This window comes from Bos taurus, chromosome 29 (assembly GCF_002263795.3).
Source record: "Bos taurus isolate L1 Dominette 01449 registration number 42190680 breed Hereford chromosome 29, ARS-UCD2.0, whole genome shotgun sequence".
Lineage (NCBI taxonomy): Eukaryota > Metazoa > Chordata > Mammalia > Artiodactyla > Bovidae > Bos > Bos taurus.
Window position 1 is genome coordinate 2,449,664 of NC_037356.1, and position 15,721 is coordinate 2,465,384.

At 40.2% G+C, this 15,721-nt stretch overlaps 1 protein-coding gene across 3 annotated transcripts in view; it reads right to left on the reverse strand.

The window, feature by feature from the left end:
- The window catches only part of FAT3 (FAT atypical cadherin 3), a 645,819-nt gene that overhangs the window by 458,007 nt on the left and 172,091 nt on the right, over positions 1 to 15,721 (reverse strand). The gene's annotated exons all lie outside the window — the stretch shown is intronic.

Sequence of the window (15,721 nt, forward strand, 5' to 3'; positions counted from 1 at the left end):
GCATGGAATTCCTGTAAACTGTTACACTGTAAAAAACATCCATGGACGGGGTGAAGAAGCGGTTCTCCTGTTCTGGCCTGAATCTTCTATCCTTGGTTCTCCTGTTAGAGTTTTGACCATATTAGGCACATAATATGGCCTACAGATTTTGACTAAGCAAACTGCCAAGTGGAGGGAGGAGAGCATCTGTCCAGAAACAGGCCAGAATAGAGTTGCCTAAAATTCAAAACAGCTAAGTGATTCAAAGGGAGATTGTACAACAGATGTTGAAGTTTTAGGTCTAAAGTTATCCACCAAAGAACCCTGCAAACTTTCTAATTCTCTCATAGAGGGCTACTACTGCTAAGTCACTTCAGTCGTGTCTGACTCTGTGCGATCCCATAGACGGCAGCCCACCAGGCTCCCCAGTCCCTGGGATTCTCCAGGCAAGAACACTGGAGTGGGTTGCCATTTCCTTCTCCAATGCATGAAAGTTAAAAATGAAAGTGAAGTTACTCAGTCGTGTCCGACTCCTAGCAACCCCATGGACTGTGGCCCACCAGGCTCCTCCATCCATGGGATTTTCCAGGTAAGAGTGCTGGAGTGGGGTGCCACTGCCTTCTCCATAAATGAGGGCATTAAGTCTCAAATGTGAGTATGTAACCTGTTCCAGGTTGCATGGCTAATTGGAGAACCCAGGTCTGCCTGCCTTGAATGTTCCGCTTCGGAATCCAGACTCCATTACTTGCCACCTCTTTGACCTTGTACAATGTGTTTAAACCCAGCAAGCCTAGTTTTATCACCCCTATCTCAGTGCCATGATGATCATGTAATTAAATGCATGTTGAGTGTTTGGCACAAAGTTTGCAACATATTATAGTGTTAATAGATACTGAGTATATGTTAAACCAAGATGAATCAAAATAAGTACCCCAAAGCCTTGCAAATAGTAGCCACACCCCAAAGTAAGGGTGAGGAGAGAAGGTGAGAAGTTTGGGATGGAAAGTCTTATTAGATATTATTTTCTTCTCCAGTCATGTGGCATATTATTGCTTGGTCTTTGTGACTGCCCATGATACCTTTTCATGAAAATATCTGGCTGGTTTGGGGAACAGCAAAGTTAGTCCATTAAAAAGAAAATTTAACAAGGAACAAAATCAAAGAAGGTAGGTCAGCTTTGTCTGTACCTTGCCTGATCACCCACCATGCATGCACTCACATGCACAGACAGCAAGCATCTGCATACACACACACACACACACACACACACACACACACACAGATTTATAGTCACAGAATTGTTCTGTGGTCCCTGGAAATCACTTAAATCTCCTTTCTTGCACCTGTCAAACTGGGAGATGGTGTATTACTGGCTTTGGACATTTAGATGATTTTGAAAAATCCTTGGATGAGAGGCACCCACTAATGTAAATTAAAATATATGGGTGAATTTTTACTCTATTTTTTAATGAAACATCAGACATGTCCTCTAGAAGTTAGAATTCTCTCTCATTAATATGAAATATGTTTATGGCTATTTACTCATTAAGTTGAAGTGCAAATGAGTATCTTGGAACACAGTGTTCAGGCATCATTCCTGATCCAAAAATCTGAGGACAAAAAGAAAAGAATGACTGGGAAATGTGTTGACAATTATTTTAAGATTCATCCAAGGCTCCATATTAACCATATTAAGCAACTAATGCCCAGCGATAGCATTTCCTCACTTTCTTCAGTGTTTCACAGCTAATTATGATCCACATGGTCACAATTAAAAAATGAGCTTTTCTATCAAGCAAAAACTCACTTCTGAGGTTTCCAAAGACTACCAAAATCATATAAGCCCATTGCTTTTTTTAATTACTACCATGCATTCCTTTTTACTTTTTCAATTGAGGTATAATTGGCATACAATAACTATACACATTCAAAGAAAACAATTTGTAAGTTTTGATACCCTTGAACCATCACCACCATCAAGACAACAAATACAATCATTATTTCCAAAAGTATTCTTCATCCCATTTTTTTTAATTTAAATAGTATTTAATAATAAGCAAAATCAGACAACATTTTGGTGATTACATAATTATAAGGAATCCTTCTTGTGTTTTTTAATCTAATTAAAATGCTCTCAGATTTTGCCTACCCCTCCTCCCCATGTAACAGATTAGCATCTGGTCCCATCAACTCATGGAAACAGAGGGGAGAATGTGGAAGTAGTAACAGATTTTATTTTCTTGGGCTCCAAAATCACTATGGACAGTGACTGCAGCCATGAATTTCCTCCTTGAGAGAAAAGCTAGGACGAACCTAGACAGCATATTACAAAGCAGAGACATCACTTTATTTATGACGGTCCATATAGTCAAGGCTATGGTTTTTCCAGTAGTCATGTATGGATGTGAGAGTTGGACTATAAAGAGAGCTGAGCGCGGAAGAATTGATGCTTTTGAACTGTGGTGTTGGAGAAGACTCTTGAGAGTCCCTTGGACTGCAAGGAGATTCAATCAGTCCATCCTAAAGGAAATCAGTCCTGAATATTCATTGGAAGAACTGATGCTGAAGCTGAAGTTCCAATACTTTGGCCACCTGATGCAAAGAGCCGACTTATTGGAAAAGACCCTGATGCTGGGAAAGATTGAGGGCAGAAGGAGAAGGGGATGACAGAGAATAAGATGGTTGGATGGCATCACCAACTCAATGGACATGAGTCTGAGCAAACTCCAGGAGATAGTGAAGGATAGGGGAGCCTGGCGTGCTACAGTCCATGAGGTTGCAAAGAGTTGGACACGACTGAGTGACTGAACAACAATTAAAACAAAAATAAACCGTCTACAGTGAGCTTCTAAAAGCAAGTTTCTGGGGATGCTGCTCAGTAGAAAGGACTCAGGTAGAATATCCCAAAAGCAGATACATCCTTCCCCTCACGTTTCACCTATCACAGAAATACACAACATAGACCCTACTGAGGTACCCAGCTTTATGTTGATATTTATTAAGATGCCCATTAAAAAGTTCTTTAGAAATACAGTTGGGATTTTTTATACTCTTTGAGATATGCTTAGGTTTATAAAAAATTTTTCCATCTATTTCTTCTTACTGTATAATAAAGGCAGACTGGAATTATTTAGGTAACAATATTTAATAGTATAAGCAGGTACATAAACTGTATTTATTTATTTATTAGAACAGTGCACAGTTTGAAATGGAATAAGTTGATCCCAGCATGAAGCACATGCCAGCTATAGTTGTTTTCTTTTTGACAAACAAATTATTAAAAAAAAAAAAACAACTATATATACCTTGTTCTTATCCACTAAGCTCTGAATATTGGAAATGAGAGGAAAAATTCATGGAGCTGTTCAAAGCAGATGACTATCACAGGCTGGGTTACTCAACTCATCATTTTCCAGCCGTATCTCCATATGGAGCAACCAAGGTGTCAAATGATATCTTGCCCCAGAAAAATGACACCCAAACATCCGCAACTACTCTAATAAAAAAACTGTCAACAAATGGTTTAGGGAATGCTTTGGTGGCCATGTGCCTACATAACATGATGAAAACCCCTCTTCCAGGAAAAGTATTATAGATTTTGAGGCAGTTAAAAAAAAGACACACACACACAAACCTTTAAAAACACCCTGGCAGTATATTCTTTGTAAATACTTCTAATAGAGGTTTACCTGTTTCCTTGTGCATATATATATCTTTAATTCTTATTCCCAGTTAGTCAAAATATTAACTCCCAATGCTCAGTGCACTTACATTTTATAAAACTTCTTATTCTGAAATAATTATAAACTATAGGAAGGTACAAAGAAATGAACTAGAGTTCCTGGGCAACCTTCACCCACCTTCCCCCAGTGTTAACATTAAGTGTATTTTTAAATTACTTATTTCTTCAAGAATCAAACACTTACTACTTTTATATCTGAGAGAACATGGAATTCTTTCATGGGCTTCATAATCCCTTTTAGCCAACCCTTGCTTGACTTTATTTAAGAGGATCACACAGATAACTATTTTTCTTTCTTTTCCTATTCATTCCTAGACTTGTATAAAGCTCTTATGGCCTTAGGAAGGATCACTGTTCTGAGCCGCGTGTGGTGATAATTAGGGCAAGAACAGGGATTTTATCCTCATAGCTCAACCCAGGTCACTCCATTCACACCCATGGTCATCCCTATAACCTTTACCACTCTGAAACAGACTAAAATCAACGGCAATCAGCTAAAATGGGAGGAGCCAAGAGGCACAAAGCAATTGTGGGAGGACAGAATCTTAAAACAGCTATTCAAAATGCTTCAGATACATTTTAGTATATACATACTACACACACATATACTTTCATACGCTTTATATGTCACATATTTGACACATAATATATTTAAACATACGCTTTAAAGCACTTTTAAAAGTGAAAATTTTAAGCGAATCACCCAGCTAATTGAGTGGCAGAGTCGGGTCTGGAATCTGGAGCTGTGAACTGGAGCACACTCTCTTTTCATTACTGGAGCTGCCTGCTGATCTACCCGCATGTGCCCATTATCATGAAAAAGAAGGCAATCCCGTGCCCCAGCATCCCTCACAGTGGGTTGGTATCAGCTCTTTGGTAGCAGGAAATTCAATAGTTTCCTTGCTTCCCTCTATTTAAGTTGTTTTAATATATTATTCTGAATCCATTTTTATATCTCCTCAGAAGATCCTCAGTTGCTGGAATGGTTGGAGACCAGGAGAACTGGAAGACAACTTCTTCCTTAAATACCCCATCACCCCTCTGCTTTTGTACAAAGGCATCTGCACTCCCTGCTCCTTCAGTCCCTGCCTCCAGGAACCAAACCATCTTCTCTGTTCCTTAAGGAAGTTTCAGATTCAGAGAACACCCTCCCCCAGCCAGCCAGGGTCTGGGGCGTCCCCCTCTGCTTTTACTTTGTCCCTTTACCAATCCACTACGACCTCCCTATGAATACAGAGCATTCTGTCTTGTTTTTCTCTATTCTAGGATGGTGGCTAGAAATTTGGAACACTGTAAATGTTTGATAAATAAATGAAGGATAACATCACAACATTTGGTAAATGCAAGCAAGTTGGGATGTCTGGCTCTTTACAGACAAGCACTCTGAGGAATAGCTTCATTTGAAAAAAAAACAAAACTGAGTCATCTCGCCATCCTGTGATCACTAGGCAAAGTAAAATGGGATAGACTGAGCCTGTCATCTGTTTTAGATTTCTCTAGTGTACATGCAGAGTTACCTAGCTCTGAAAGTCAACTCTCCATCTGTGAACTATCCTGTTTGATAAAACAGTTTTCTTTTTTTAAAAAAAAATTTATTTATTTTAATTGGAGGATAGGTACTTTACAATATTATGATGGCTTTTGCCATACATCAACACGAATCAGCCACAGGTATACACATGTCCCCCCATCCTGAATTCCCCTCCCATCCCACCCCTTCAGGTGTCACAGAGCGCCAATTCTTGGTGCCCTGAGGATAAGACGGTTTTCTTAAAAAACATGTGCAGTTTTGAGTCGTCCCTTTACTACCAAGAATGTGGATGGTGCCACGGTATTGTCTTCAAGGCTTGAAGCCAAGATGCAGCTTCATGAAGACATCAGTTGATTTTATCATTCACTTACACACTGCACTGTACACAGATTCGCACCACAGACAGCCAGAATTAAAGCCCCGGGCCCCAGATAGAGAGCCCGCAAGGCTCACTCTCTCACTGGCCGCTCCTCCGCTGATTCTCATCCAACCGACACTTTTGTTCTACTCTGTTCCCTCCTCTTCATACCAACTCTTGTTGAGATATCTTTCATCTTTGCAGAAGAAGAAAAAGCCACAGCACAGTTGCAGGAAACAATTATGTCCTGAAATGCAAGCCGCCTTCATTGCCTGTTATTTCACAAGGCTCAAGGCTGGAGAGCAGCACATGAAATTAAGGCAAAAGACTGCAGGCTGATTTCAAGCTTTTGTTTGGAGTTAATGAAAATGGACAGCTCTCCTCGTCTGTTTGGGACCCACGAATTTTAAAACTTAGCTGCCTGCTCAAAAGCCTCCCAGGAAGTTCTATGAACTCAGTACTAACATACGCTTGGTATTTTTTTTTCAAAGACAAACTTTTCAGGACCAGTTTTGAATGGACTGAAAATGTATACCTGTTCTCTCTCTACAGTAAATCTGGTCTGTGTAGCTAGCACCAGATGCCAACAGCCTGAAAACAGGAAGTGGACAGAGGACCAATCTGTAGCCACACATCCAGCTCTCATTGTTTTTTCTTTTCTTTTCTGTATCGCAGATTGTTCCCAGCCTCAGACCCTTTCTGTGGTCCGTGCTAATTTGCATACCACCCCTAAGCACAATGACTGGGTTCACACAGTCAAGTAGAAAGGAAGGTTGAAATTTAAACCAGGAGAAAATGATTTCAGGAAATATATGAAATAAAGTCAAGAGTTAGTTTTGTTAAGTGTCTAAATGCATAGAGGTTATTTCACAAAGAGCAGTAATTCGCTGGAATCTTTCGAAGAAATGAGCACACACCTCAGCACAAACCGTTTTGGTTATATACACAGAAACACTTTCTGGTAGCAATGGAGAGGAACAAAGAAACGGATCTATGGGGAAAGCTGGAGTTCCTATCTATTCCTGTGCTTCAGTGACAGGAGACAGAGCAACAGAGAGGCAGAAACAGGGAGAAAGAAAGAAAAGGAAGGGGGAGGAGGGAAGAAGGAAGGAAGGAAAGAAGAAAGAAAAAGAGAAAAAGAAGGAAGAAAAAGAAAGAGGCAATCTTTCGCCTAGCAGAAACTTTTAGAGCATTCAAATTGGTTACTAGGTAATCTTTGTGTTAAAAATAAAAAGACTTCATTGTAGAAGAAAATATGCAAAATAAATACATTTTTAAAACACCAATTATTTCATGACCCAAAGATAATAACTGTTAATGTCCTTGATGTATTGCCTTTGCTCTAGATTATTTTCTCCCCAAAGCAGAATATTTCTCAGGAATTGTGGATCCTCACTTACTCATCTACTGAACAGCTTTCCATACCAATACCTGTAGTTCTATACATTTAGCTTTTAATGGTTGTGTGGTAATGCCCACTTGCCCACTAGTCAACTAACAAAAAATATAAGCTCCCTCCGTGCAAGAGTTTTCTCTGTTGCATCACTGTTGTCTACCCTAGAGAAATGGCTAGTACACACTACATGCTCATTAAATACCTGTTGAAATACTCACACAATGTTTATTGTTTATTTAATGAAGCCTCTTTGCTAAGTCATTTATTAGGTCATATTTTATTTTTTGCTATTGTTAATATAACTCATACTTAGATGAATAACCTTGCATCTACGTCTTTTTTCACTTATTTCTTAGAATAAATTTCTAGAGAGAGAAATAATGAGTCAAAGGGTCTTATATTTTTAAATGCATTTGAGTCAACTGTCTTCTAAAAAGTCTACACTACTTATAATGTTACCAGCATTTTCTGACCACATTTTTTACTAAATCTTCAAAAAATCTGTATAATTGTTAATGGAAAAAAAAATCTGCAATTTACTTTCTATAGAGCTAACAGCTGACCTTATAAAACCCTTTAAATCATTCCTCACTGTATTTTAACCATTCGACTCAATAACCAAATGCCATGTTTTTGTGGTGAGACAAAACACTGTTGACAGCAAGATGGTGCTAAACATTTTATTGTAAAGAAAGACTTTATATGAGGCACACCTTAAATGAAATTAACATCTGTCCACAAAAACAAATTCTTCAGCTTTAAAAAATGCTGTAGTATTTTTAAATGAAATGTCAGAGCATAACCTTTAGCTCTTCAAGAAAGAACACTAGATATCAGTCATACTTTAATCCAATATTTAGGATTATCTACTACCAACTTAACTTAGCACGAAGGACAAAGGGACCTGGGTTCTCTGAGCAGACTAGCTCTATAAGAGTCTTCATTTGGACTGGGATTTTTTTTTTTTTTTCCTTCCCAGGTTCATTGTGATACAATTGACATATATCCCAGTATACGTTTAAGGTTGTACTTTACTGTACTGTATGGCATATTTTCTTTACTCACATATACTGTGAAATGTTTTCCACAGTAAGTTTAGTTAGCATCCATGACCTCATATGGTATATACAAAAAAAAAAAAAATCTGGGACTGGGAATTTAAGTTTTGCTTAGAAAAGCCTTTTCACTTCCAAGAAGTTAGACTAGACTTGAAGAAAGATCTCCTGAACCAAAATGTCTGGGCTAACGCGTTAAAGTGTGTACTACAGACATAGTCACAAAAGCTCTTGTGTTTACTTGAAAGCAATGCAGGGTGGTACAAAGTTCACTCTTAAAACTGGGACTGCACCACTTGAACTTTATGGAAATTTTCACTTTTGGAAAACTTTTTCTCCAAGTTAAAGGGAACACTTCTTCCTTTTTCTTTTCTTCTATATCAGAATATGGCAACTATAAGTCACATTGTACTCACCCAGATACAAGGCTCTTATCTACCACTCCACAGGGAGCTTCCCAGGTGGCACTAGTGGTAAAGAATCCACTGGCAATGCAGGAGACACAGGTTCAATCCCTAGGTCAGGACAGAGGAGCCCGGTGGGCTACAGTCTATAGGGTTGCAGAGCTGGACATGACTAAGCACTGTCATACCATTCCATAAAGAGCAAAAGCCTTCAGAAACTTCTTAATAAAATAATGAAAGCATACAGCTCCCTTATTCTTTTTCTCAAGTGAATGCACTCTGACTTTCACAGCTGAGTGGATATTTACCAAGAAAATATTTTTACTGAAGTTGCAGAGATAACTGCGTATATGATACCCCAAAAAGCTGAAATGATTTCCTTGGCAAAAACACACTCTAGGTGATGGAAGTGAAGCATAGAGTAAACAAAGGAAGCTGGATTGGAGTCTAAGTTTAGTATTGTGGTTGCTTTTTCCCGAATGTGATTGAAAACTTATAACTACGTTTATTATGACAAGTTTATAAAAGCTTATCTAGGAGAAAAACAGCCTCCAGAACTTGTGTCTTCTTTCATCCTTTCAGGTTAAATCTCACTAGATTGCTTTTTCCTTTAACCAGTTTTGCTGAAACTACACAGACAATGCCATACTTAGGTAATTAAGTTAGGCTGATTAGGTTATAGGGACTATACATGCACATGAATAAAATCCTTGAATCCACCTTACCTTTCTTTACAGTGGAAACAATAAACTCTTTGCTTTCCTATTTATAACCAAATAAGCACCTACAATAGCCTAGAGAAACCAGGGCCCAGAGGAGGGAAGTGTCTGGTTTCAGCTAATTGAGTTTCTTCCATTCTCATCTTCTACAGATTCCTGGGATTGTTTTCCAATTTTCATTCGCATTTCATCCCATTAAACAGTTCTAACCTCTGACACATGCACGCCACCCTGGATTCATCTTCTATTCATAACTGGGATGAAATGTGCCCACTTGCTCTGTGGATAGTACCAGAGGCACTGACAAGACAGAGATAAATACTCAGGCTGTTAGGCCAGCTTTTGAGAAGAAAACAAAAGCAGACCCCTCGTCTAGCTGGAGTCCTTAACATCAGTGTGCGCAGGCACAAGGCTTGCATTTTTGATAAACATGTAGCTGTTGACTTGCAGGAAGAAGAAAAAAAGACTGCTATTAAGCCTAGTGTGTTGTTACCATGCTGATTTTATGCCTCGGTTAGGAACTCTTTTCCAAAATTTCTATATTTAAAAGTGCTTAGTGATTCTAAGCTGTGCAAATAGCAATACAGGTAAATGTTAGTTTTAGGACAAATTATTGAGGTTTGTGAACAAATTGCTATGCCGTTTTCTCAACATGAAGATGAAAAATCATGTTGAATTTTCTCCCCTTTGTAAGAACATTAATTAAGATACTGCCCATACTGTGATGCAAATAATATGCAAGGAATCAGAAACAACTATTTTAGAAACTCTAAAAATAAAGCAGTAATAACGTGACCTCTGCATTACTGTGAAAATTCAAGATAATTTGAAAATTATTTTATTATATTCTGTTAACACACTGATTAAGACATGTATGTGAATGGCTCCCAAGAACGGTTCTGAAGTTAGGTATAGACAGTGTATGTACATTACTGATAAATTTCCAGTATCCAAAGAAAGTTGAATCACTGACATTAAAATGTGTAAGACTGGTATTTGGGAGGTATCCCTCAACAAATGTGGCTCCAAGTTAAACTTAGGGTAGTTCCTTGTCAGATACTAGGAACACAGGAGGACCAAAGAGCAGAGAGGAGGGGAGTTCAGAAAGGAGGCCTCTGGGCTGTCATGGCCTTCACTGCCCTCCCTTCCTCCTTTCACGTGTCTACACTGCATAGTCCAACAGAGCTGAAATCCCAGGTCCCTAAGGAAGGCTGCAACAGCAAAGGACAGCATGGGAACTGTGATATTAAAGAGGATGCAGGAATAAAATGAGAACAGCTAAAAAAAGAAAGAGGATGCAGGGAAAAAGAAATACCATAAGGTATTACTTATATGTGGAATTTAACATGTGACACAAATACACTTATCTATGAAACACAAACTGACACAAAGACACAGAGAACAGACTTGTGATTGCCAAGAGGGAGAGTTGGCGGGGGACAGATGGGGAATTTGGGATTAGCAGACGCAAAGTATTACGTAGAGAATGGATAAACAGCAAGGTCCTAATTGGGGGATTAATATAACAAAGAATTCATGTATATGTAGAACTGAATCCCTTTTCTGTACAATAGAAACTAACACAACATTGTAAATCAACTGTCAATAAAATAAATTAAAAAAAAAAAAACTAAAATAGAATGCAGGAATAACCCTGGATTTTCAGGAGATCATCCTGGACTGCAGGTTGCCTACAGAATTTTTGTATTGGGGTCTATACTGGCCTGCTATTTGCTCAAAGTCTTAGACATGCTCTGTAGTTACAAAGGCACTTGCCTTTCTGAGGAGCAGATTTCATGGCAGGTGACCTTAATTCTGGACTTAGTGCCTATCTCCGCATTAGACTATACTACCCCCCAGGGCAGAGCGGATCCTTCCTGTCTTCCTCCACACAGATCCCAGCACCTTTAGAGCCCCTGAAGCTTTGTGCACAAAATGCTTGGACATTAAATATGTGTTGAACGAGTGAATGGTGTTTCTATTTCCAATGGAGTTTTGATGGCTGCGCAGAAAGAACCCAGCCGAGAATTATTATAATTCCATTAACAGCGTCCAACATATGGCAACGTGCTAAAAAGGAAAAAAAAAAAAAAAAAAAACCTAGTTAGCCCCAGGAGACTGGAAACAGGAAGAGCTGCTGAAAGAAAGTTTAATTAAGCTGGCAGGAGGCCCCACTGAGAACATCTAATCTTCCCCGGTTGGCAAAGTCTTCCATAACCCACGTGAGGCTGCAGGAGGTGTAGGTGGGTGAGCCTGCCCCACTGTGGAGACAGCCAGAGAGGGCAGTGACCGCGCCGGCACAGACTGGACGTCCTGCTTCAGCTCCTTCTGAGTGCAGCCTGTGTACGACCAGGAGCTGGGACAGGCGGCGTAAACAGACACCCCAAGTCCCGCATCACCTGTAGTGTCTGCTCAGCCTCCAGCAGAAAGTCTCTAAGTTCAAGGCCAGCTGCAGAGGGCGGAGCAGCCAGAGCCATCCTCTCCTGCAGGGGGTTGAGAGCCCTGGCCCAGGGAGACCTGGTGAAGACAGGAGCGGGTGGGCCCTCCCGGGTGGGCCCTCCCACACCGGAAGTCGATCCTCGCGCACCGGAAGTCGGTCCGCAGCCACAGCGAGCGCACCATGACCATTTCTGCCACCCCATCTCCTTCCCCTGCACCCACCCATCTGCACACTCCAGACACCTCAAAACCGCTCACATTGGCCCCTTGGCCTGGAAGAACAGCCTCCCACCTTGGAGACACAGACTCAGCGCTTCTTGCTTTGTGAAGTCAGTAACTCCCAACCCAGACTTGGCCACTTACTCTCCCACTGTATTTATGGCCGCCATTACTATGGCATTGAAGACACCATTTTGCAGTTTTCCTTGTATGTCTGACACCTCAACGAGGGTCTTAAAGGGGGCCAGTGTCTTATTCATCTTCTGCGTGCTCGGTCCCTGACACACAGAATCACTCAGCCAGTGCGAACTGGATGAAAGGGAAACCCATTCCTGAGCTGCAGCCATTCGCAGAAAGGTCCTGGTGGGGAATGTGCCAACAGGTAAATCTTGTCTGGAAGATCGTAAAGTCCAGGATAAGGGGATAACTGTTCTTGTGCAAAGAGAAATTATAGCAAGGAAGGGGAGGCAAATGTGTAATATATTTATTCATAACCAGTTCAAGGAATGCTTCAAAGACATGCCGACACAGGATTTTTAAACCAGCTATAAAAATGCTTTATTTTTAGTGAGTAGAGCTGATCAGTCCTTTGCTCGGTTTCTTGCAGAGAACCAATATTAAATTCCTAAGGAACAGTTGTTCACAACCAGTTGATCTTTGGAATACCTAACTTCTGTTTTTGCTATCAAACCAAAGCCCTGAGCAGAGACCAGAAAGGTTTCAAATGCCCATTAAATAAATGGTCATATTCGCTGGGAAGCATCCAGAAGAAATGGGTGGAAAAAAAATCACTAAAATGAGTTAGACCTCCTCCCTCCATGCCCAAGTCTGAGCACTGACCTCCCAAGAAGTCTGGCTGGTTCCTGGAGTCTGGGCGGTCTCTTGGCTCTTACATTGTATTTTTCATGGCACAACTGGCTTTTGTGTATGATCGGAACCTGACAGCTATGGCTGTTCTAAAATGAAAAACTACAACTATTTAGCTTCCATTACATATAATTCACAATCTCTGATGGAAATGTTCAAGTCACTTAGGACTCTGATTTGGAACCATGTATCTGTTTTAATTCAGATGACAGCAGTAATTCATTTGGACAACATGATTCATATAATGTGCTTCTCCTTCACTGTAACCTTTGCATTATAAAATGACACTGTTTCATGAGACCACCTCGAAAGAGTAAGAGGCAAATCCTTTTACATATATGAGTCTTATTACTTATCCAATGTATAGAATTTTTTGTTCCTACAGGAAAAGAACAAGTGTGTATTATTTTTTTATTTTAATTGGTAATGATCACTGAGTTAAGATCAATTTAGTAAGTCCAATCTGTGTATTTTTTAAATGAAATATAATAGGAGGGAAAAATCAGTGTTGTGTATAATAAGGGTAAATAGTGCTTTGTAAAACTTATATGTGTGAGAATGACAGAGAGAATACAGTGGGCTATGATACAAAATGCATTTAAATGTGCTTTTTACTGAGGGTGATGACCAAAAAAAGGCTGAAAATGGCTGATAAATTGACTGTGAATGGAAGTCTCTCAGTCGTGTCCGACTTTTTGCAACTGCATGAACTATACAGTCCATGGAATTCTCCAGGCCAGAATACTAGAGTGGGTAGCCTTTCCCTTCTCCAGGGGATCTTCCCAACCCAGGGATCAAACCCAGGTCTCCTGCATTGTAGGCGGATTCTTTACCAGTTGAGCCACCAGGGAAGCCCCATAAATTGACTGTGCTGCTGCTGCTGCTAAGTCGCTTCAATCATGTCCCAACTCTGTGCAACCCTGTAGACGGCAGCTCACCAGGCTCCCCCGTCCCTGGGATTCTCCAGGCAAGAACACTGGAGTGGGTTGCCATTTCCTTCTCCAATGCATGAAAGTGAAAAGTGAAAGGGAAGTCGCTCAGTCGTGTCTGACCCTCAGCGATCCCATGGACTGCAGCCTTCCAGGCTCCTCCGTCCATGGGATTTTCCAGGCAAGAGTACTGGAGTGGGGTGCCATTACCTTCTCTGACAAATTGACTGTAAATGACTCTAATTTTGAAGTCAGGAAGCATAGTGAAAATTCAGGTAAAAAGTCTTGATTTTATCTCTGTCATTTATTAGTGATGTGCCCTTGTGCAAATAACTTCTCTGCTTGTTTCCTTACCTATAAAATAGGGATGGCACCTCATAAAGTTACTTGAGGTTTAAAGAATATAAATGTGTTTAACTCATATTATAATAATGGTAGGAAACACAGATTGTTTACTATTTAAAATGCCTAGCACAGTGCCTGGTACATAATAGAAAGTGTGAAAGTGTTAGTCACTCAGTCATGTCCTACTCTTTGCAACCTGATGGACTGTAGCCTACTACGTGCCTCTGTCCATGGAATTCTCCAGGCAAGAATACTGGAGTGTGTAGCTATTCCCTTCTCCAGAGGCTCTTCATGACCCAGGGATTGAATCTGGGTCTTGTGCATTGCAGGCAGACTCTTTACGGTCTGAGCCACCAGGGTATGTAATAAGTACTCTTTAAATGCTAGTAATTATTGTTTTTATATTATATTTGTAAAGTATTACTATTGTTTTATAAGGCAATATGTATTTTATGATCATGTGTTGCCTAAAATAGCATCACCAGCTCAATGTACATGAATTTGAGTAAACTGTGGGAGATGAGAGGATAAAGGAGCCTGGCATGCAGAGGCCATGGGGTTGCAGAGTCAGGCATGACTTTGCGACTAAAGAACAACAACAAAAATTGCCTAAAATGCAAGAATCAAGTATTACATTCCAAGTTCAATGGGCATAACTAGGCAAACAAGACTGGCACTCTTGTCATTGACATGCTTTCTGATTCAAATCTCTTGACATTCAGCTGAAAATTTAGCTAATAACTCATTATTTAACCCTGGCTAACAATAGCAAGAAACTGAGAACTGAACATTACGTTAGCATTTTATCAGCTGAAGTTAAACTCACTGGTCAGACTAAAGCAAAGAAGCAGAGTAGGTATATAAGATTAGAGCGGTGCCAGCTGCCTTTGATGGAGTGCTGACTGTACTGTAGCACTTACTCACAGGTACCATATTAAACCCATTTTAGAGATGAGAAAACAGGTTTGAAAGTTTTGCAATGATGTTTGCAAGGTCATATCATTGTAAGTGAGAGAATCATGCTTTGCTTTCATGTCTGGCGCATCTTGAGACTCTCAGCACAGGAAGAACATCACAGTCATCAAATTAACACATCCCCTGTAGCAGGTGAAGGATCACTACATTCATGAGCTCCCTCTTTCCGAGCCCTTCTGCTCCATCGATAGGCAGATGTAACTGATAGAAAGCTCCTTCTCATATCGGACCCGCATATTTGCCTGCCTACACTTTCCACCCACTGGAACACTACAGAATACATATTCAGCCTCTTCTATTTCACATAACTGAATACAATGAACGAATCTATCTCCTCTCTGTCTTCTCTTCTCTGGAGTCAACATTCCTAGTTGTCTTTGGATTGCACTCTTATAAGATGGCTTTTACCCATTCTTCACATGCTGTTCATCTACTCCCCTAGTACTCAATCTGAAAACACCCTGTGATGCACTATGCCCAATGCACGAAGCCTGCCCAGAGTACTGCAAAACTGGTTCATTTAAAACCACACTTGGGCGTCACTGTACTTGGAGGCCATGTTAAGCTAAATAGAAACAAACTACGTCACAATTTCATCTCCAGGTTTTGGTCACCTAAAGAGTCAATTCAAATGAATTTCTAGGCCATGCTTCCACCCTTCATTTCTACAACCACACTTCTGAACCTCAATGAAAGTTTTATTTTCATCCCTGTAATATTTCCTTGCCTTGCTTTTGGCCCAGCTTTTCAGCCTAGAGAGGTC